We start from the raw sequence: 21,135 nt of genomic DNA, 5'->3' as shown, positions 1-21,135 counted from the left end.
CGCCATTCATTAACGTCATGTTGCATACTGATCACTTCCTCAAGTCAATCTGTACATATCTGTCTGATTTATTTTAATCAAAAACATAGATGCACGCAACTTAAGAGTGAAATAAACATGGGAGGTCAGAAGTTCAAAACCAGCCTCATCTATACATCAAGTTCTAGGCTAGCCTAAGCTATATGAGACCCTGTTTCAAAAATAAATAACTTTAAAATATTCTGAATATGCAGAAGCCTTGGCTATTAAAACCTGTTGCTGTTCTTCCAGCAGACCTGGCTCTCAACACCTACTCTGCATGGCCCCTAATTCCCGTAAATCATCCAGTTCCAGGGGACCAAATACCCTCTTTCTGGACTCTGAAAGCACCCACGTACGCATAGCATGCATACATACAGACATACACAAATGTACACATAAATACAAATGAACTCTTCTGTTTGTTCTTGTTTTTCAAGACAGGGGTTCTCTGTTTATCTCTGGCTATACTGGAACTCCTTCTGTAAACCAGACTAACCTCAAACTCAGAGATCTGCCTGCCTCTCTCTTCCCCAAGTGCTGGGATTAAAGGTGTGCCCAGCTTCAGATAAAATATTTTAATGCCCTGTTACACCATGCCCATACACTGTATCTCAGTGGTAGAGTATTTGTTTAACTTGTGAATCTAATCTCCAGTTCCACTAATATTAAATAGATAGATAATAAATCCTGTTCTCTAAATCAGAAACTGAACTATTTTTCCAGTTTGAAGCATATTTTAAGCATGCTCTGTTCCTATACATTACCACTTCCAGTATATGGCTGTCTGTTATCACTTGTCTCTCAGGCTGCACCAAGAGTTCCAAACCACCTAGAGCAACATAAGGACACTCAAAACACACCCAGATGTGTGAACTTCAATGAGGAGGTGGGGAAGAAAGGGAAGGAGGGAGGGAGAGAAGGGGAAGGGAAAGGGAGGGAAGTGAAGAGAAAGAGGGAGGGTGGAGAGAAGAGAAAAAGAGAGGAGGGAAAAGGAAGGAAACATTTGGTGGTTAGAGTGAAGCCTTTACTTTAAAATCTCTGCTTAAAGGTGGGTGGGTTTTGATGGAAGCAGGGAGATAAAAGAAGGCGGCTCCAGTCCTGACTTCCTCTGGCGGTCATGTGGAAGTGTGAGCTGGATAAACCCTTTCCTCCCAACTTGCTTCTTGGTCATGATGTTTGTGCAGGAATAGAAACCCTGACTAAGACTCGGTCCCAGTTGGCACGTTTGGGGAGGTGATGGAAGAGCTCCAACTGGTGCTGGTGGACGTATGCACAGAAGGTAGGTTCGAGGGCTGATACCCTGGCCCTGCTTCCTGCACACAGGTGAGATGTGATCAGGGAGCTTTCTGGTCCTGCTGCCACGTCGTGACTGCCATGCTGTGCCTTCTCAGCCACAGTGGGCTCAATATCCCTCCGGAATCCTAAGCCCAATAAACTCTTTCTTAAGTTGCTTTTAGTAGTGATATCTTATCACAACAACAGAAAAGTGACTAATCCCTAAAGAATTTTTTTTACCAGCTTCTGCCTATCACTCAGAACTGTGTTTTGGTATTTCTGAATCATTCACAATCCTCTTCTCCTAATGGAGTTCATAGATGAATAACCAAGTCTCTGTTTAAAGTAATTCACTGTGGCCATTATATACTAAATAGAATTCAGTAAGATTTGCCCATTTCTTTAGAAAAGTTTCTCATTTTTATGCATAAAATTATCTAGAATTCCAAACAGAAAATGTCCAGAGTGCTTGGAGCCTGAAGATCCCACTATTTTCTATCTGGTGTTTTGGTCACGGTGACATGAAAATTAACTAATACCAAAAATTACTTTGAGAGATACGCTGCCATTGCTAAGGTAAGCCAGATCATGTTGTTCTTAAGCCTTCCCACCTGCCTTTAGAAGAACGTACATGAGTAAATTAGAAAAAGCCCCTAGAATGGAGAAGGGGTGTAGTTTAGTTGGTCAAATGCTACCTTATCATACGTGAAGTCCAGGGCTCGATCCCCAACACCACACACACTGGGTGTGATGGCAGGGAGAGGGACAGGGAGAAGACAAGTCCTAGAATGCCATAGAACAAACCTTGTTGGGCCATTCTGTTGGGAGTTTGGAATCCCAGAGTGCTAAGGGAAATGCATTTAATAAAGACCATTGTCCATGGGGTCTCACATTCAAACAAGGATTATTGGGAACGGAACCAGAGGCCATTGGTGTCACTGGGAAAGAATATGACTACATTCTGTTTGTGTCCTGAAAATCTGAGTGAGACTGAGTTCTAAAGGACTGGCCGGACAGTCGTGGTGATGCCTTGAGCAGGGCAGGCAGTTCAAGGTCAGCCTGGTCTACATAGCAAGTCCCAAGACATCCAGGTCTGTTATCCAGAGAAACCCTGTCTCAGGAAAACAAAAAACAAAGTAAAGTAATGGACTCGATTGTTTGGCAGAGGAGATTTCGGCAGCTTTTACTCAGTTTTCCAGAGAATTAGGAACAAACACAAAGCATGTGAATTTCAAAACTGTGCAGTTTGGCTAAGAAGGGGGTATGAACATGGTTAAAGTTTCAGACAAAGCCAAGTGTAGACAAATGGTTGAAATTATTACAGGGTTAGTGCCATTAACGAGAAGCCTTGCACTTTGCACTGGGACAAGAAAGGGACCATAAGCAGAAAACATTGTCTGTGAAAGGATCCAGAAATTGAAATAGGCATTAGAAAGACTTGACAAAGAGAGCCCTGGTTGTCTACTCTAAGAGGGTTACCTAGGAAAGTGTAAAGCAAACACTCAGAGTCCACAACCACTGTGGCCCAAGGAAGATAGCTACTCTGGCAGGATAACCTGCTCTTGTCTACAAGGTTCCGGTTTTGCAGGCTACTAGAATTCAAGTGATGTGAGATCATGGGAACACATTTTCCAGAGAAATGCCTGTGAGACCCTGCAGTGTAGAGCAGGAAGCCCCTAAGTAGGCTATGCATGATACTTTGAAAACAAAATCTAAGTTGCAGTGGCAACCTCTGAGTACTAGAAATGCCAGGAACGTTATCTGGTTGCTCAGAAAACAAAACAAAACAACAAACAATAGGCATTCAGTGGACTGGAGAAGCAGATAGCAGGTCCAGTGAGGCACGGCTGCTTCCCCCACAAAAGCTTATGTAAACATTTGCTCCAAAACCCATGAGCTGCAGGGGGCACTGTTTCTCTTGTTGGGTTCAGCACTGCTTTGGCCCAGTTTCCCATTGCTAACCTCCCATTTCCTCCTTTCAGAATCAGGATTCTTACTCTACCACTGGTGGAAGGGACATAATCCATGGGAGAACATTACAGACCACCATGACAGTAAAGCCGATTAAGAGAAGCAGCTCCACAAGTTGTCCTCTGATATTCATGTGTGCACACACACAGGCACATGCAGGAACACAGAAAACTAAATATTTTTAAAATTAAACCAGTCAAAGGTTTGAGGGTCATTTTGTTTTGTTCGAGTTTTGTGGGTTTTTTTGTTTTGTTTAATATTTCAGCTGTTTACTCTAGAATAATTTTTGGTTGGCATTCTTTTTATTTTACTGTTTTTCCTTCTGCTTACAAATGAGCAATTCATCAGATGATACCCAAGCAGTGGTGAATAATTCTGCAAACATACTCAGGGCAAAGTTGTGGTAAAAACACTAAGATGTCTCCAGCTTGAGGCAATAGAAACCCTGTCATCCAGAAAGCAGCCCTTTCTGTGTTGAGTCAGCTCCAGAAAGACTGAGACCTGAAAGCTGAGAACGGGGGAAAGGCAGTCTGAGGTCATCACGTGTTCTTGAACATAAATTGAGTTACCCTGTGAGTATAGTGGATGCCATCTGCATTACCACGAAAAGTGAGGAATGGGGAAGGTAAAGGGATTGAGGGCCATTAGGGAAAGGTCCAGAAAAGATGGCTGTGAGCATGTCAAGCTGTAGCCTAAACAGCTATAAGATAAGAAAGCAAAAATAACCAAAGCAATCCAGCTGCATGACATGGGAAAGATCAATCAAAGGAAAGATAAAAGGACTCTACCTGGAGTGACCTATCTGACTTTCAGTAGAAAGGGACAGTTTCCAGTACTGACAGAACCAAGATGGAAGAAGGTAGGAAAAGGGGAAGCCCTCCTAACCAAAGCTCTTAAATCCTAAACGTCATCCTAACATGAAAACGAGGGGACAAAGTGTGGGAAAAGATGGTTCCTAAAATCTGCTTTTTACGGATCCACTTAGGAAAGACTCATGAAGCCAGAGGGCTTGCATGTCGAGAAGGTCGGGCCACATATTCTGAATAAAAAGCTGCCCTTGCCGCTCCCAAAGCCACCTTTTGCCTCATCTAGTGTAGGATTCCTCATTTCTCCTGTGTAAAATCTGGGGATTTTTATACTAAAGATGCTGTCACTTTCTTTTGAGACAGTCTTGCTATAAGACCGGTCTTGAACTTGCTCACTCTCTACCTTAGCTTCCAGAGTGCTGAGATTGCATGCATACAAGACCGTGCTCAAAGGTATTGTCACTGATGTGAGAGGGAGCAAGCAGGGCCTCTCTCCTGAGCCAGTTCTGTTCAATGTCTGTGGGTTTTCATGGCAGATACCCCACTTCTCTGGCATTTCTAGCACCCAGGAGGTTGCCATGGCAACTTAGGTTTTCAAAGCTTCAGGAATTGCCAGCTCAGGGACTTTCTGATACACGCTGAGCAGAAAACATGAAGCAGAGAGCAAACTGGAGGAGGGGTATTGGGAGGGGGACTATAATTTCTCAAAGCCTGCCCTCAGTGACATACTTTCTCCAGCAAGGTCACACTTTGTAAACCTTCCCAAACAGTGCTACCAACTAGGGACTAAGTGTTTAAATAGCTACATCTATGGGACATTTGTCACTTAAACCATCAGAGACAGGACCCTGAAGTCACTTCCTCCTCACTGTTCATGGGTATTCCCTAACTCTTCAGTAAACTTGCTTACCTTTGAGATTAATCATTATGGTCTTCATATAGCTAAAAAAAAAAAAAAATTGAAACATTTTACCTTTTCATCATATAAAAGAATCCCTACTTAGATATCTCAGTAATATATTAAAGAATTTTTTTAAAAAAGACTTCCTGTGGTAGCTTGACAAGAGTGAAGTTAAATCTCAATCTTAAACTGCTGAGGTACCTAATTAACATATCAGACAGGGCCTGTTCCTGGGCTGGAGGGTTCAGGGTAAGGGGTGGGGTAAGCCAGCCATACCCTGTAACATGTAGGGACAGGGGGATGTTGGGAGAACCTGGTAGCCAGGTCCACTTTGGTATGTTAAATAGGCACCTCAACTGGCCATTAGTTCTGGGTTTGGGATCTAACAAGTGAGCCCAAATTAGAATCTCGACTTTCACTCCTGTGACTTCCGTCTGATTATAACAACGGGTTTGCTCAGTTTTTTTGAACACCACGGAGAACATGGTATGGCAGGAGAGTGGGGAACTCTTTACAGAGATCTTTAACAGGGTTGACAAAGGAAGTAGTTACTGAACTGAGCTCTAACTTCAAACAGATGTTATCAACCCAAAACCACAAGTTGCTTCTAATAGTTATGAGATGTTTGTTTTGTTTAAGGTTTCTTTCAACTTCTTGGCTGCTGTCAGCAATGATTACCACACATAGACAATACTTTGGGTCAGGGGAAAGGAAGAGTACATACTTTCAGATTAAAGCTAGGTATTTAGTTTAGGCTGAAAACAATGACTACAGGGAAAATCCAAGGGGGGGTACTGGGAGGCAGGTTACACTGTTCTCTTTAAAACAGGTTAAGTTTACTCTGGCTGAGTGAACAGGAAGATCATAGGTTGTCTACAGGATCTGGTGAAAGTTCATTCCCTTTGAAGGCAACAGGGACTTTCAAAAAATGCATCACCACACTTGGACCTACACAAGAAAAGCCTTTAAAAATACTAAAATGTACTGTTGTTATGAACTATAATGTGGCATCGGACAAGGGTACCTGGTGTGCCCATGCCAAGGTGTCCCCCTAAGAAATCACACCATGAGACATACCTGGTACATACTTTTATTTGTAAAAGGTTTATTTGGGAGAGGGGAGGGGAGTGGGGACCTGAAGAGGGGATAGAGGCAGAGGGGACACATGGGAACAGAGAGAGAGGAGAGGGATACGCAAGCAGTTCTTTTTCTATGCTGCCTGGTGCACCTGGTGGGGACAGGCCACTGCTGGGTCCCTGGGAAGAGCCCAGTCAAATCACCTGTAAGCCAACACTGTTACCATTTCTATGAACATAGAGTGATATTGAAAATTGGTTTAAAAATCTGGGTGTGGCTTGACAGGAAGGCCCATGCCTTTAGTCCCTGAACTCAGGAGGCAGAAGCAGGTGGATCTCTGTAAGCTTGAGGCCAGCCTGGGCTACCTAGCAATTTACAGGATAACAAAGAGCTACACAATGTGACCTTGTCTCAAATAAATGAATGAATGAGTGCATAAGTAAATAAATAAATAAATAAATGTAAAGGAAACGAGCATGATCCATTTCTTGAGCTCAGTTTATTAATTTAATCACTAGAGACTTCTCTTGAGCCGGTTGTTAGAAGCCAGGGTCTCTTGGTGAGTCATTCTCTGCCCACCCCCATCCCCACTCCTCCCACTGTGTGCAGAGTTCAGCAGATTGGGTCCCCGACCCTCTACGGTTTCAGCGGGGAAAGTCAGTAGTGCTATTAGCATTCATCGGACCTTTCCATAATTGATGATCTGTCATGAACCACGGGGATCAAGGTTTCAGTAGTGTCCAAAGGGTTTTAACCTGACTCCACTCAGAAGCCTCCTGGGACGTGTGCCCAGAAGAGGCTGGAAGGACAGAACATCCGTCCTGAGCAAGGTCAAGGGATTGTTCATGAGCAGCACAAAGGGTTTCCCTACCCTCTGCAGAGGCAGAAGCAGAAGAAAAGTATCTGCAATCACCCACCAAACCCTGCCACCACTACCGGCGGCGGCGGCAGCGGCAGCGGCGGCGGTGGCGGCAGCAGCAGCCTGCTTCTGCTTACTACGAAGAGCTGGCAGAGACAGGACAGGTCTTCCCTGCTGGAGCACTGACCTCCCGACAGGCACTTCCCATGCTCTGCTCTCGTGGAATATGCCCAGATTATTCCCCTGGCAATACAAATGACAAAACCATTAGTTCCAGGACTGGAGTGATGATGGCTGTCCAACACTGTGTTAAGAAAATGGTAAAAATGATTAATGCTATAGTCACCGTTACAAACCATGAACTGAAGTTCTTGGGTGGGGTAGGTGGTATCTGGGGAAGCCTATGATAGAAATTCTGCAGAGGAGTGACTGCTTGGAACTTCCTGGTCGTGGAGAGTGGGAATGCTGCAGGTCCAAATTATGGTAGGCTATCTTCAACCCTTACTACCGTGTCTTGCCCACGTCTGTGTTTGACCTAATAACATCCTGTGACTTGTGTGAAATATCTGGTTATGTATTGACTTATCAAATCACTAGCTTCCACCAACCCCAAAGCTAAGAATGCCATCAAACAGCACTGGAGACCTGCAGTAGAGATTTTCATTCCTTCCTTTTTTCCTTTCTTCCTTCCTTCCTTCCTTCCTTCCTTTTTTCAAACAACATTTTTGTGAGTCTTTTGTTGTTTTCAAGAGAGGTTTTTCTGTGCAGCCCTGGATGTCAGGAACTTGCTCTATAGACCAGGTTGGCCTGGAACTAAGAGCCACCTGCCTCTGCCTCCAGAGTGCTGGGATTAAAGGCCTCAACTGTCTTTTTTTTTTTTTTTAATGATTTATTTATTTTTATTTTGTGTGCATTGGTGTTTTGCCTGCATGTATATCTGTGTAGGGGAATCGGATCTCCTGGAACTAGAGTTACAGAGAGTCGGGAGCTGCCATGTCGGTGCTGGGAATTGAACCTCTGGAAGAACAGAGGCTCTTAAACGCTGAGCCACCTCTCCAGCTCATTTGAATACATGCCTTTAGTTATGTATGACTTTTTACCTATGAAACTATAAAAGCATCATGAAGCCATTTCCACACTGAACATGTTGCTTGGGACAACATACATCTGTGTTCCCAAGCCATGGACACTCATATTTGGCTCAAGAATAAATTCTCTTTTTGTTCCTTTTGAATAAGAGAAGTATTTTATCAGTTAAAACAAAGGCAGAAACTAGGTGTGGCGGCATGCCTGTAATCTAGTACTTGAGAGGCAGGAGCAGAAGGATTCCCATGTGTTCTAGGCCAGCATGGATTACACAGCAAGTCCAGGACATCTCGGGTTACAGAATGAAGCTCAAATATAACATAGGGAATGAGGAAGTGGGGTGGCTCTTGGTGGAGGGAAAGAACAGACTCCCATGTTGTCTGACCTCTATGGTGGGTGCACACACACATAAGCAAATAAATAAGTGTACCTTAAAATGTTTTAAAACAAAAAGAGGGAAAGGAAGACAGGAATAGAGAAGAGAAGAGGGGAGGGAAAGAGAGGAAAGGAAGAGTGGGGAAGGGGAGAAGAGAGAGGTCAAACCACAAGAGAGCCAAGGATGTAACAGCAGCCACCAGGCCCCTGAAGAATCCTGAGCTAGGCCAGATCTCCCCCTAAAGCCTCTAGAGGCTCCAGGGCTGCTCTGCTCACACCCTGTGTTCAGATTCTCATTCTCCCAAAGTGCAAGAGAATCAGCACTCATAGCTTTAAGTCCCTCTCCCTGTGTGGCCATTTGTTCTGACAGCCATAGGACAAGAATCCACTCCCCACATTGCTACGAATATCCCTCCTTTGACTGGGTGGGTGTTCCATCTGCTGCTGCCGTGTCTGTGTGTGTGTGTGTGTGTGTGTGTGTGTGTGTGTGTGTGTTTGTGTCTGTGTGTGTGTGTGTGTGTGTCTGTGTGTCTGTGTGTCTGTGTGTGAGTGTCTGTGTGTGTCTGTGTGTGTTTGTGTGGTGTCCATGTGGACAGACTGCAGATGGAGAGTAGAGAACAAGTCATCATCACGGTGACCGAAGCTGTGACGCAGGTGTTGATGACAGACCGGAGTGCTCAGCTACCTCAAAGCTCTGCTTGTTTCAGGCCTGGCTTTATTTTGGACCAATCCACATGTAATTAAAACTTTTCTGCCTCAGCCATTAAGCCCTGCCACTAGACTTTCCCCTGAGCCTGGCCACTGTGGGGTGGGTTTTTAAGCCTTGCAATCTAACTGGTACTTACAATTACAAAATGACCGCTGCTGACGGATGGCCACAATATGTTTGATTCATGGGTTTTGTCCAGGTTCTTCCTCAGCTCCATGCATTGGTGGAGATCCAAGTTTGGGGTGTTCACCGGTGCCTTCCCAGGTAAAAGAGGAAGAAATAGAGAAAGAAATGTAAAAAAGCAAAAATGAAGCTGTTGGTGGACACCTGGGTGAGCAGGCCTGAGGATCAGAGGTTCAGAACTGGGCTGGAGAGACTGCTCAGAGGTTAAGAGCATTTGTTGCTCTTACAGAGGCCCTGGGTCTGACTCCCAGCACCCACTGGTAGTATCTGTAACTCCAGATGTGACTCAGTATGTGGTGCACTTACATACATGTACACAAAACATTCACATGCATAAAAAATTAATTTTTTAAAAAGAAAATAAAGTGAGATTGTGGGCTGGAAAAAGTGCTTTCTGAGCAATTGTGAGGGCCTGAGTTCCCATCTCCAGAACCCATGTTAAACCAGGCTGAGCAGCATGTAATCCTGATGCCTGAGTTCCCATCTCCAGAACCCACGTTAAACCAGGCTGAGCAGCATGTAATCCTGATGCTTGACAGTCAGATGGAAGCTAGACCCTGGAAGCCCATGAGCCAGCAAGCCTGGTGTACACAGCATAGCAGAAACCAAAACAGAGACCCTGCCTTAAAGAAGATGGAAACCAAAAGATCCATCATGGGGTTGTACTCTACCTCTACACATATGTCATGGCACACACACATGCACATACCATGGTACCTGTCTGTGCTCAATCACACACATTATAGAACACACACATGTAAAGGAAATACATCTTCCACATAAGACAATCCAGAAAAAAATAAACAATGAAATCCCAAGAACTTCAGAGTTCTTTGCTCAATAAAAAGTAGCTCTTAACAGTAAAGCTTGTGTTTACACAAAGAAGGAACCCTTCTGTGTCTAGTTAGAAAACTACAGAAAACTGGGAACAGTGGACACCATTTCCTAAGTCCAAGCTCTGGGTTTTACTGCAGTTTTTTTTTTTTTTTTTTTTACTGTGTCCCTCCCCCCTTTTGTTTTTCATTTCATTTTGTTTTATTTTCAAGACAGTTTCTCTGTGTAACCCTGGCTGTCCTGGAACTCACTCTGTAGACCAGGCTGGCCTTGAACTCAGAGATCTGCTTGTCTCTGCCTCCCAAGTTTTAGGTGTGCCCTGCCACTATAGACACTTTCTTTTTCACTGTGCTTCTCCTCCACCTCCTCGCTCCCACCCAGCCTTCTTGGCAGACCCTAGGGCTCTGCTGCGATATAGTTGACTCTCAAGAGAAGAGACTCTTCAAAGGTTCTGTGGTCCTATGGGATCCCCACTACACAGAGGTAAAACGAAACACCCTATTTCTGTCTGAGCCTCTTGAGAGGTGAGGATGGGGTGAAGGCTTTTCTGAACTCCTTCTCTTCCTCTCCTCCTCCCCTCCTTCTGCTTCCTCCTCCTTCTCCTTTTTATTATTTAATAGACTCTCCCCTTCTGTTGTCCAAATGTAGAAATTTTTAAAAATTAGTGTGAAGCAATCACTAAAGAAGAAAAGAAAATTTCAATTAGGGATAGGAAGTAACATCTGTATGATAAAAACGTGATGTTTTAGGAGTTGGAGAGAATGTTCAGTGGTTAAGGCTAAAACTTCTACAGGCCTGGAGAAAGAGCTCAGTTGTTAGAAGCACGTACTGCTTTTACAGAGAACCCAGGTTTGGTTCCTACATCAGACAGTTCACAATCACCTGTAACTTCAGCTCCAAGATCACCTTCCTCTTCTGCACTCATGTATACAAACCCTGCTCCCAGTGACCACACAGACACAAATACATACTCTTAAGCTAAACATAAATCTTTAAATAAAGGAATACAGAGCAGGTACTACTCTTGCAGAGAACATGAATTTGGTTCCCAGAACCCACACTGGGCATCTCATTGACTGTGTATAATTCAAGATAGCCTATGTCCTCTTCTGCACTCTCTTAGATACAGACACAGACACATATATACACAACATTAAGAATAAGCCTATTTCTAAATGTGTACCTTTTCTAATGATCAGTTGGTTTCTGCTGTTTTGTTTTTAGGTCCAAAACAAAAGCTGAACATGGTGACTTACACCTGCAGCCATCTTGGCCTGTGGGGCTGTGAACAGGATGTGGAGGGAAGGAAACATGAAGCTTAAGAATTGAATATTAATACTCTAGAGTCTTCTGACATCATTACTTTGCAAGTCTGACCATATTCTACTTTTCTTAGTTTCTTTCTGTTACTTGCCTCATAGGCTTTCCCATCTTCCTCTACTTAAGACCAGCTCTTTCTGTTTCCACATGGGAGACACAAAGAACAGGCCAGTCTTTCTGGGGTTGAGGATTAGGCCCTAGCACAGACCCCAGGATGTTGTAAGGCAGGGGCTCAGGACAAGATGAGCTATGAGGATAGTTGAATGACACATGGTCATGGGATCTACTGCTCTGAGGGCAAAGTCTCTTTACTGCCCTGTGGATGCAGACTGCTTTCTCAACTAAAGGAAATCATGGGGTGTCACAGGCCAGGAGAGGAAGTGGAGGATTGCTGTAGTTAGTTCATGACTAGAAAACACCACATGCTTTCTGGTGAAGGAATAAAAGAACATTCTTGGGGTCCTAGTCACTCTGTGAGTGTGGTACTGGGCACTCTGCCAGAGAGCTTACACAAAGCTTTTGACACCTTATGGCTGAAACTGACAACACCCCTCTTGAGTAGGCTGGGCAGGCCCAGTGCTGTAGGCAGAGTCCTGTCCTCAGATGAGGAAGCTGAGGCCTGAGAAATGACTTGACCTGGCCTAAGATTGCGTAGCTGTCAGGAGAGAGGCCTTGCCTGGAACTCAGGTCTTCACTGTGGGGAAATGTTCTAGTTGGGTATTTTGACGTAGCCATGGTGGTAACATCCTGAAACTCATGGCTTTGTCCAGAGGTGTAGAGGAAGATCCCCCAGATTCTGATTGCCTGGAGACTTCTGAAATGTCAGCATCTCTTGTTATTCACAGGAACTTCAATTTGGATTGAGAGCATGAGGGCCCAGTACATACTCCCCAAACCAAGGATGCTCAATTCTTTTCCCCCCTTCTTTACAGGATTTTAAGTATCCTAGACTTGCCTTTCAATGTAGCCAACAATGACCTAAACTTGTGTCCTTCTGTTTCTACCTATTAAATGCCAAGATTATAGACATGTGCCACCACAAGTGTTTTTGTGCAGTGCTGGAGTTGAAACCCTGGATTTTATGAATGCAAAGCAAGCTGTCTACCAACTGAGTACACTACCAGGCCTCAATTCAGATACATTAAATGGCATAGTGTTTGTACATAACTTAGGCAAATCTTCCCATTTATTCTCTGTATGTGCATGTTTGTGTATGTGTGCACATGTGCATGGGTGTGTGAGTGCATATGTGTGCATGCATGTGGAAGCTAGAAGTCAACCTACATTAGGAATCTTTGTCTATCATGCTCCACCTTATTTTTGAGACCAGGTCTCATTGATCCTAGAGTTCACCAGTTTAGTTCACTCAGTGAGCTCCAGGGAGCACGGGTTATAGATGTAGAACAGTATGCCTGGATTCTTATGTGGGTAGTGAGGATGCAAACTCCTATCCTTGTGTTTTTAGAAAGATCAACTAAAATATATCATCTACTCCATCCTCCCTCTAACTGCCTTTTTGTCCCCCATCCCTCTCAATGTTATTGCTCCTCTTCTCTATTATTGTTACATATATGTCCAAATAAGTATATAAACACAACATGCCGAGTTCCTTTTGTGTTGCTTGCATGTATATGTTTTTAGGACTGAGCAATTGGTATTGGTAACCATGAGCAATAGGCTCATCCCTAGGAGAAGACAAACTCCTTTCTCAGAATTCTCCATTCTTTCTTAATTCCTCCTTCTGCTTTTCATATAGGGGTGGAACCCCACAAGACTTTCTTCATTTCTGGTGGCATGGCAACTTGTGTCATTGTTCAGGTTTGATTTAGGCAGCCATATTGTTGATATTTCATGGGTCTGGGCTCCAAGTCATAGCTAGAAGACACATTGCAGCAGAATTTCTGGGTCTCTGTCAATCTCAGTCTTGTGTGAAGTTCCCTGATCCTTGGATGTAAGGGATGCATTACAGATGTACCAGTTAGGGCTTGGTGCCCTTAATCTCCTCTAAGACAGTCTCACTTTAGGTCAGGTTAGCCTGGTGTTTATTATGTTGCCCAGGCTGTATTCAGTTTTAGGGTAATCATTATGTCTCCAAGTTATGGGGTTATAGGTAGCCCACCACAGTGGGCCTCTCTCACAGACTTGAGATCATGTCTAGTTTACTTGTAATACTGACACTAGGTAAGGACTGTAGACATAGCTGCTCACCTGTATTGTTTAGGAAATGGTGACAAAGGGAGAGTTTGGTTTTCTAGGAGGAAGTGGCTATCATGGAGGACCTTCTGTCTGTACCATAGACCCACAGCAGTTTCTGTAGCCCAGTCCTCAGTCAGAGGCGAGCCAGGGCCCTCTGAACATGTTTCAGGACTTGGACTTGGAAGCTATGACTTCTGAGCTTGTGGTAACTCTGCAGCTCTAAGGGGTCACTTTCCAAATGAATTAGTAATTTGATTCCTAACTGGAGTTTGCTTGTTGTTTTGTGACTTACACCCCACCCCACCCCCACACCCCAGCATGAGGATTTCGATTGGTAGTTTAGGCCTTGAACTCCAGGTCCTCCTACCTTAGGGGTACTGGGGTTCAACCAAACAGGACACAAGAAGCTACAATAAGACAAAGCACATAGGATCACACCTAGGTTAAACAAGGCAACCCAGGAGGAGGAATAGGATCTCACTAGCAGACAAAAAAGTCAGAGACAGGGCCCCCTGGCCCCGTTTCCACCTCCAGGATTCCCTCAAGAACACCAACCTACTCAGCCATAACATATATACAGAGGACTTAGGTCAGACTTCTACAGACTCCCTGATCTCTGCAAGTCACCAAGGGTCCCAGTCACTTGATTTTTGTGACCAGTGGTCTAGTGTTCTTGTTCTATCCCTGACCCCTCTGGTTCCTCTGATTCTGCCTCCAATATTTATTTATTTATTTACTTTTACTTACTTTGTGTGTGTGTTCCATGATGCATGTGTGGACGTCAGAGAACAACTTTTGGGAGCTGTTTCTCTCCTTCCACCTTGTTGAGGCAGGGTGTTTCTTGTTGATGCTGCTGCTGGGAATTCAGGATCACTGGACTATGAGTTTCTGGTATATATGCCATACATATGTAGTATGTATGGATATATGTATACATATACCATATATGAGTATATATGTATGTTTATATATATGTGTGTGTGTGTGTCTGTGTGTGTGTGTGTGTCTGTGTGTGTGTGTGTGTCTGTGTGTGTGTGTGTATTGTATGTGTATCTGTATGCATGTATGTATGTGTTTGGGCCCATACATGCCATGATGTGTGTAGAGGACATCTTGTAGGATTTGGTTCTCTCATTCTACAATGCAGGTCCTGGTACTTAAACTCAGGTAATCTGGCTTGGTGCTGGATGCCTTTACTTACTGAACTATCTTGCTGGCTCAGTTTTGTCTTTCTTTAAAAGCCACTACAAAGAGTCTCATGGCAAGACTCAGACAGTAGACTTGGTTTTGAGTTATTCCCTGAGATTAGCTTGTAGTTGACAGGACTAGTTAGTGACCAGGTAGCCTGAGATGGCTTGCTGGTTCAGTTGACATTCCTGAGCAAGAAATTAAAAGCCTGAGGAGATCTAAGGGGTGTATTATCATTAGGGACCAAGACTGCTTTTTCAGCCCTCCGGGGCACTCTGCAGTCTTGATAGGAGTCTCTTGTCAGTCACAGAAGAACAAGACCAGCTATAAGGTCTCCCTGAGGAGCTCATGGTTTCTCATTCCTGTGTAGAACCTGAAGACTGTACAAACATCTGGCAGCATCTGGCATCTCTGAAATAGAAATGCATCACATGTAGGAGAGTTTAGGGTGATCTGTTATGAAATCTATCACTATCAGTTTCCAGGCAGGGCCCTGAACCCATCCTCAGCCTCCTCTGCTGAGGGTCCCACCTCCATCTCTTGTCTGAAGCTTGTAACTCAGGCTCAGAATCTTATTGCCCTGAGTCAAACCCAAAATTCATTTTAGAGCATTTTTCATGTTCTCTCCTTACCTATTTCTCTGGCTTTAGAGGAATGAATGATATTCTAACCACCTCTGAATGTCCCCACTCCTGTAAAAGTTATTGGAATTTTAATGAATTGAAACTAGGTTGTTCTAGTTATTCTCCTACATGATTACCTGTCCCCCATTTTCCAGTGTTTGGTGGGTAGTTGTATAGGTGAATGGCAGAATCCAGTTTTTCCCTTTCTTCTGGAACTAGTAATTTTTCCAGATCCCCTTCTGCTTCTCAACATCTACTTCTTCTAGATACCATGTCTAGATTTTTCTCTGCCTCTGCTATGTTCTAGAATTAGAACTGCCTACCCCTAGCCCCAGGCTCAGCCAAAGCCATTCTCTCACTTCGGACAAAAATTCCAATCAAATCACATTTGTTGTTGTAGTTTCTTTTGAGTTAGGATCTTGTCTACGCCAGGATGACCTTGAACTTACTCTCTGGCTGAACTGTGTGAGGTATGAACTCACTCTCTGGGTGAGTCAGACTCCCTATTCTCCATGCCTCTACCTGGGAGCCACCTTATGTGTGGGAGTCACCTTCACACCCAGCTTCACACCCACCTTCACACCCAGCTTCAATCAGCTTAACATTTAAATCATCTAACTGGCAGCGAATTACTTCTTAGGTCAAGGCTGGAAGAAGCCCTCGAGACTGACTTAAGGCTTTAGTTCTGTCATTTTATTTTTGGAGCTAGGATCTCAACTATCCCATGCTAGCTCTGATGTCATGTAGCTTAGGCTGACCTTGACCATGTGACACCATGCTCAGTTTGTGTGCTGCTTGAATTTTTCTGGGCTTTGTGTGTGCTGGGCAGGCAGTCTACCGACATTCCCGTGTGTGTGTGTGTGTGTGTGTGTGTGTGTGTGTGTGTGTGTGTGCGTGCAGGTATCTTTGGAGTCCAGTAAATAGTATTGGATCACCTGCAGCTGGAGTTATATGTAGTAATGAGTCACTTAGTGTAGGAACTTCGGGTCCTGGAAGAATAGTAGGCCTTCTTAACCACAGAGCCATCTCTTCAGCCTGCAGCTAACATGCTTGCTTGCTCTTTCCTTTCTTCTTTCCTTTCCTTTTTCTTTCCTTCCCTTCCCTTCTCTTCCTCTCTCCCTCCCTCCTCCTTTCTGTTTTTGTTTGTTTGTTTGTTTTCGAGACAGGGTCTTACTGTGTTGTTCTCACTGTCCTAGAACTCCTGTAGACCAGGCTATTCTTGAACTCATAAAGATCCACCTGCCTGTGTCTCCCTCCCAAGGGCTGGAATTAAAGGTATATGCCACTGTTACAACTAACATTTTAAAATGAATTTTGTGGCTGACTTGGTGATACAGGCCTGTAATCTCAGCTACTTGTGAGGCCAAGGCAGGATAAACAAAAGTTCAAGGTCTTCCAGGGTTAGAGAGTGGATTCAGGGCTAGCCTGGACAACTTAGGGAGACCCTGTTTCAAATTAGCAATAAAACAGACAGAGAATTTAAGTCTGTGGTGGAAAATTTGCCTAGAATCTGATTATCCCTGAGTTCAACCCCCAGCATTGGAAAAAAGAAGTAAGCTGAATGGAGTTGAGGACCAGAATTGTGCCTTCCAAAACCTTGTTGGGAACAAGCAAAAGATACTTATTCTAAGTACCACCATTTCATCTTCAAACTCCATTTAATCATAGGGAGAAACTAAATTAAAGATTCTAGGCCCCAGGGGAGCTGGTGACATCCCTATTGCTGAACAGCTTCTGTTGTCCAGCCATCTCAGGGACAACTTCATCTTGCTGGTAGGGTCAAACAAGTTCATGTTCCCAGGCCAAGGAATGAATACCTATCCAACGTTAAAAAAGTTTAATTGTTGTTAACTGGTAAAGAATATAGAAATTGCTGTTATCTAAACAAAGATGCATAAGTTATAAAAAAAATATATAACCCAATTGCCTGTTATGCCCTAATTAACTACACACAAAGGACCCACTTTTTTGTTCCCATATCACTCTGAGCTCCAGACCTAATGGCTAAGATAATGAACGAAGGACTTTGAAGCCAGGTTCCCTGGATACAATCTAGTCTCTGATGGGTGCTCCCTTGCTTAACCCATAGTGTCAGAATACGATTGGATAACCTTGCAGCTCACCCCAGCTCACCCCTTGCTTTATGTTTCCATCTGCCAAGGATCTGCCTCAGCTTGGAGAGGGGTTCCTGAGGAAGAAGTATTAGGGAGCAGTAAAAGAAGGACTTGAAGACAATTGTGAGGCACAGCTCTGTGTTCTGCCCTGCTGACTCTCCAGACAGTTCATCAGGATTAGTTCTCCAATCAGCTCAGCTCTTGTAGATGAAAGCCCAGTCTTTTATTTACATATCAATTAAATCATCCTTGTAGGTTCCCTTTTGACTATCCCACTAATCAGCATCTTATAATCTTAGCCCCTGATTCTTAGAAAAGGCAGCAAGAACATTAAAAAACAAAACAAACAAAACATGGTAATGAATTCAGAGACTTGCCTGTCTTTGTAAGCATAGACAGTAAGCTAGCTGGGTGGGATCCTGTCCTGAAATGATCCCTCCTACCATTCCTGGGTCTAAACTTGCTTTGTCCCAGGCTGATCTTGAACACAGGAATCTGCCTACCTTTGTATCTTTCTAACAAACTAGCTTATGAGTGCAGCTGTCTTTGTTCTTTTAGGTCTGTGAAACCCCTCATAGAATTCATATTACATCCTTATATTTTCCATAGTTGAGAATTTATATATTTTTGAACTTGTATCTTTAGAGTTCTTTCCCATACCCTTAAGTCTTGAAGGTCACAGCATTTTACCATATTTGTTGAGGAACAGACACACCCTTGACTCTGGGACTCATACCGTTTCTAATTATCATGGAGTCATTAATCATGTCAGGAAGAGTATTTACAGAAGGAGGAGCATGAAGTGAAATATATACATTTATTCAAATAAGCCTCAAGCCCAGCAACCTTCAAAACTTGTGGAAGCCTACTTCCTACTGTCTCTGCTCCTGAAGTGGAAAGTCATCTCTTCCAAGGCCATGCAGGATTCAGGATCCATCCTTTAAAAATGTATAATCTTCCTTAAGACATAGTTCAAATCCCGAACTGGCCACCTCCCTGAGTGCTCAGAAAAATTTCAGCTTTCATATCTGAAATGAGTTTTCTTGGCTTCCATCCTGAACCCAACAGCCCAAGCCAGCTGTTTTTCATTATATTCCTTCAGAGCCTGTCAGGGTATTTTCGTGATTTCAAAAGCCTAACAAGGGGGATTATTTTCCAATCTTTGGTTTCTTGATCAAGGCAAGGGTGGGCCAGAGGGCTGCAGAGGGAAAGAGAGAGAAGAAAGGGAAGGCAAGAAAGATGAATCCAGGTATAAAGGCATAGTTCACAGGACACTAAGCAGCACACGTGGTGCTGTGTACCACATTATACTTAGGTCAGTGACATCAGTCCTGCTTTCCTGTTACCTGGTGATGTTCACTTACTTACGCATGTGTGGTTATGCCCCTGTAAACAGAGGGACCACAATGACATTTGTCTAAAAATATGACCCATGCAATTATTCAAGTGTGCCATATTTGGTAAGACGTGTCTCTGTTCCTGGTTTAGTATATTTCCTATAGCATTCACCCTTAGCATTCCTTTAACCCTGATCTTTCTACTTCAGAAACAAAATGGAAAACCAAGTTCACAGTAAAAAAGCCCCACCAGATATGCAAGCAGCAGCCTCACCCACTTCACATTTACTGGGTCTCTTGATAGCGTGAAAGAGAAGGACTGGAAAGGAATGATTTAACACGGTATTCATTCAGTACATATCTGCTCGTAAACTGTGCTGTGCCGTCTGGGAACAGTGACAAGGAAGCCTCCAGCCACCCTCAGGCTCTCCCAGCCCCATCTAACACACATTCTTTGCAAATAGTTTAATAAGCACCTTGCCTGCCACACCTGCTCGGTGTCAGGGTTGCTGTGGATCCAGGCTGTGGATCTGAGCCAGTAAGCAGTAATTAGCTACCACAAATGGAGTCTGATAAAGCACCATCCAGAAGTGGTTAGAGCAAATTCCAAACACGCAGGGCATCTATAACCAGCCGGGACCAGGTCATTAGGGAGCCTGTTAAGGTGCCCTGCCCTGCCCTCCCCTGCCCTAGCTGCCCTGTTTCCCTATGCTGCCAGCTCCATGGCTGACCTCACTCTTAGACAGTTGCTATTCGGAATCTGCCTCTGAGTCCAGGCACGGCTGTCTGACAGGTGACAGAGCAAGCACATGAGGTCCCATTCCCGGGCATCCTTTGGACAGGTCTCCTGAGTCCCTTAAGTTATTCACATCAGTCCCTGCTGTGCCCCATAGGTCCATGGTGGCTGTACTGCTCTGTCACTTTCTTTAAGTATTTCTATCTTAAAACTGTACATTGTTTACATTTTTAAAAAATCATGGCTGGGCATGGTGGTGCAGGCCTTTAATCTTGGGAGGCAGAGGCAGATGGATCCCTGTGAGTCTGGGGCCAGCCTGGTCTACAGAGTGAGTTCCAGGATATCTAGGGCTGTTGAAACTCTGCCTCGAAAAACAAATAAACAACAACAACAAAAACTGTGGGGTGTGTGCAGTGCATGTGGTGGTGTTGGTGGTGTTGGTGGGTCACAACTCAGAGCACGTGAGATAGGGTCTCTCACTGAACCTAAAGCTCACAGTTTCACCTAGACAGGCCAGGCAATGAGCTCCTGGGATCTGCCTATCTCTGCCCTGCAAATGCTGGTTACAGGAATACAGGGCTATTCTCAGCTTTTACGCTAGTGTTGGCATTCATACTGAGTCTTATGCTTGCACAGCAAGTGTTCATTCTCATCCAGTAATCTTTCCAGTACTCCCAAACTGTACCTTCCTATCCATCAAAAGCCTGCCCTTTCTTCAAACTCTGGTTTAAGTGGGCAGCTGCCAGCTCTGGGGCAGATCTCTTTCTCCTATCTCCTGCTAAGTTCCCTCCCTTCAGCCTTTGCTAAATGACAGTCATCCCTCCAATGCACTGGGACACAGAAGACAGAGGAGACAATAAGGGCTTGACTCCCCTCCCCCTTATTTTCTAAGTGAGTTGGTTTTCTAGTATCCACCATAACAGTCAACCGTCATTACTATAATGAAGGATGCAAGGCAATTAACTTATAAAGAGAAAAAGGCTTTGTTGTTGATGGGACTATTTCATTCCATTTCATTCTATTCTATTCTAAAGGGCATTTAAAGACCACCAAGGAACACTAGATGTGTATATGTTATTTGTGCTACTCAAAAACACTAGGTTTTCAGAGAATACGGATTTTAAAATTTATTTATTTGGGTGCTAAGGAGAAGGCTCACTGTGTAAAATGGTGGCCACACAGTGTGGGGACCAAGTTCAAATTCCTAGAAACCATGTAAAGAAGAGTGGGTGGGACAGATTGTGTGTAATCCCAGCACCTGGAAAGCAGAGGCAGGAAATTTCTGAAGTGAGCCAGCTAAGTAGCTAAATTGGCAAACTCCTGGTGCAGAGAGAGAACCTGCCTTGATTTGTAAGGTGGAGAGTAATAATCACACAACATAAGGACCCATAACCTCAGCCTCTCAAGTAGGTTCGTGTGCCTTGTCATCTAAAGGGTCCCCAGTTGCTAGTCTACTGGCTCTTTAAGAGAACTGCTTGATCCTTTGACCTTCAGGGACTTCTGGGAACAGGGGAGGATATAAAA

This window comes from Micromys minutus, assembly GCF_963924665.1.
Source record: "Micromys minutus genome assembly, chromosome: 2".
NCBI classification, from domain to species: Eukaryota; Metazoa; Chordata; class Mammalia; order Rodentia; family Muridae; genus Micromys; species Micromys minutus.
This window is presented reverse-complemented; position numbering follows the sequence as displayed.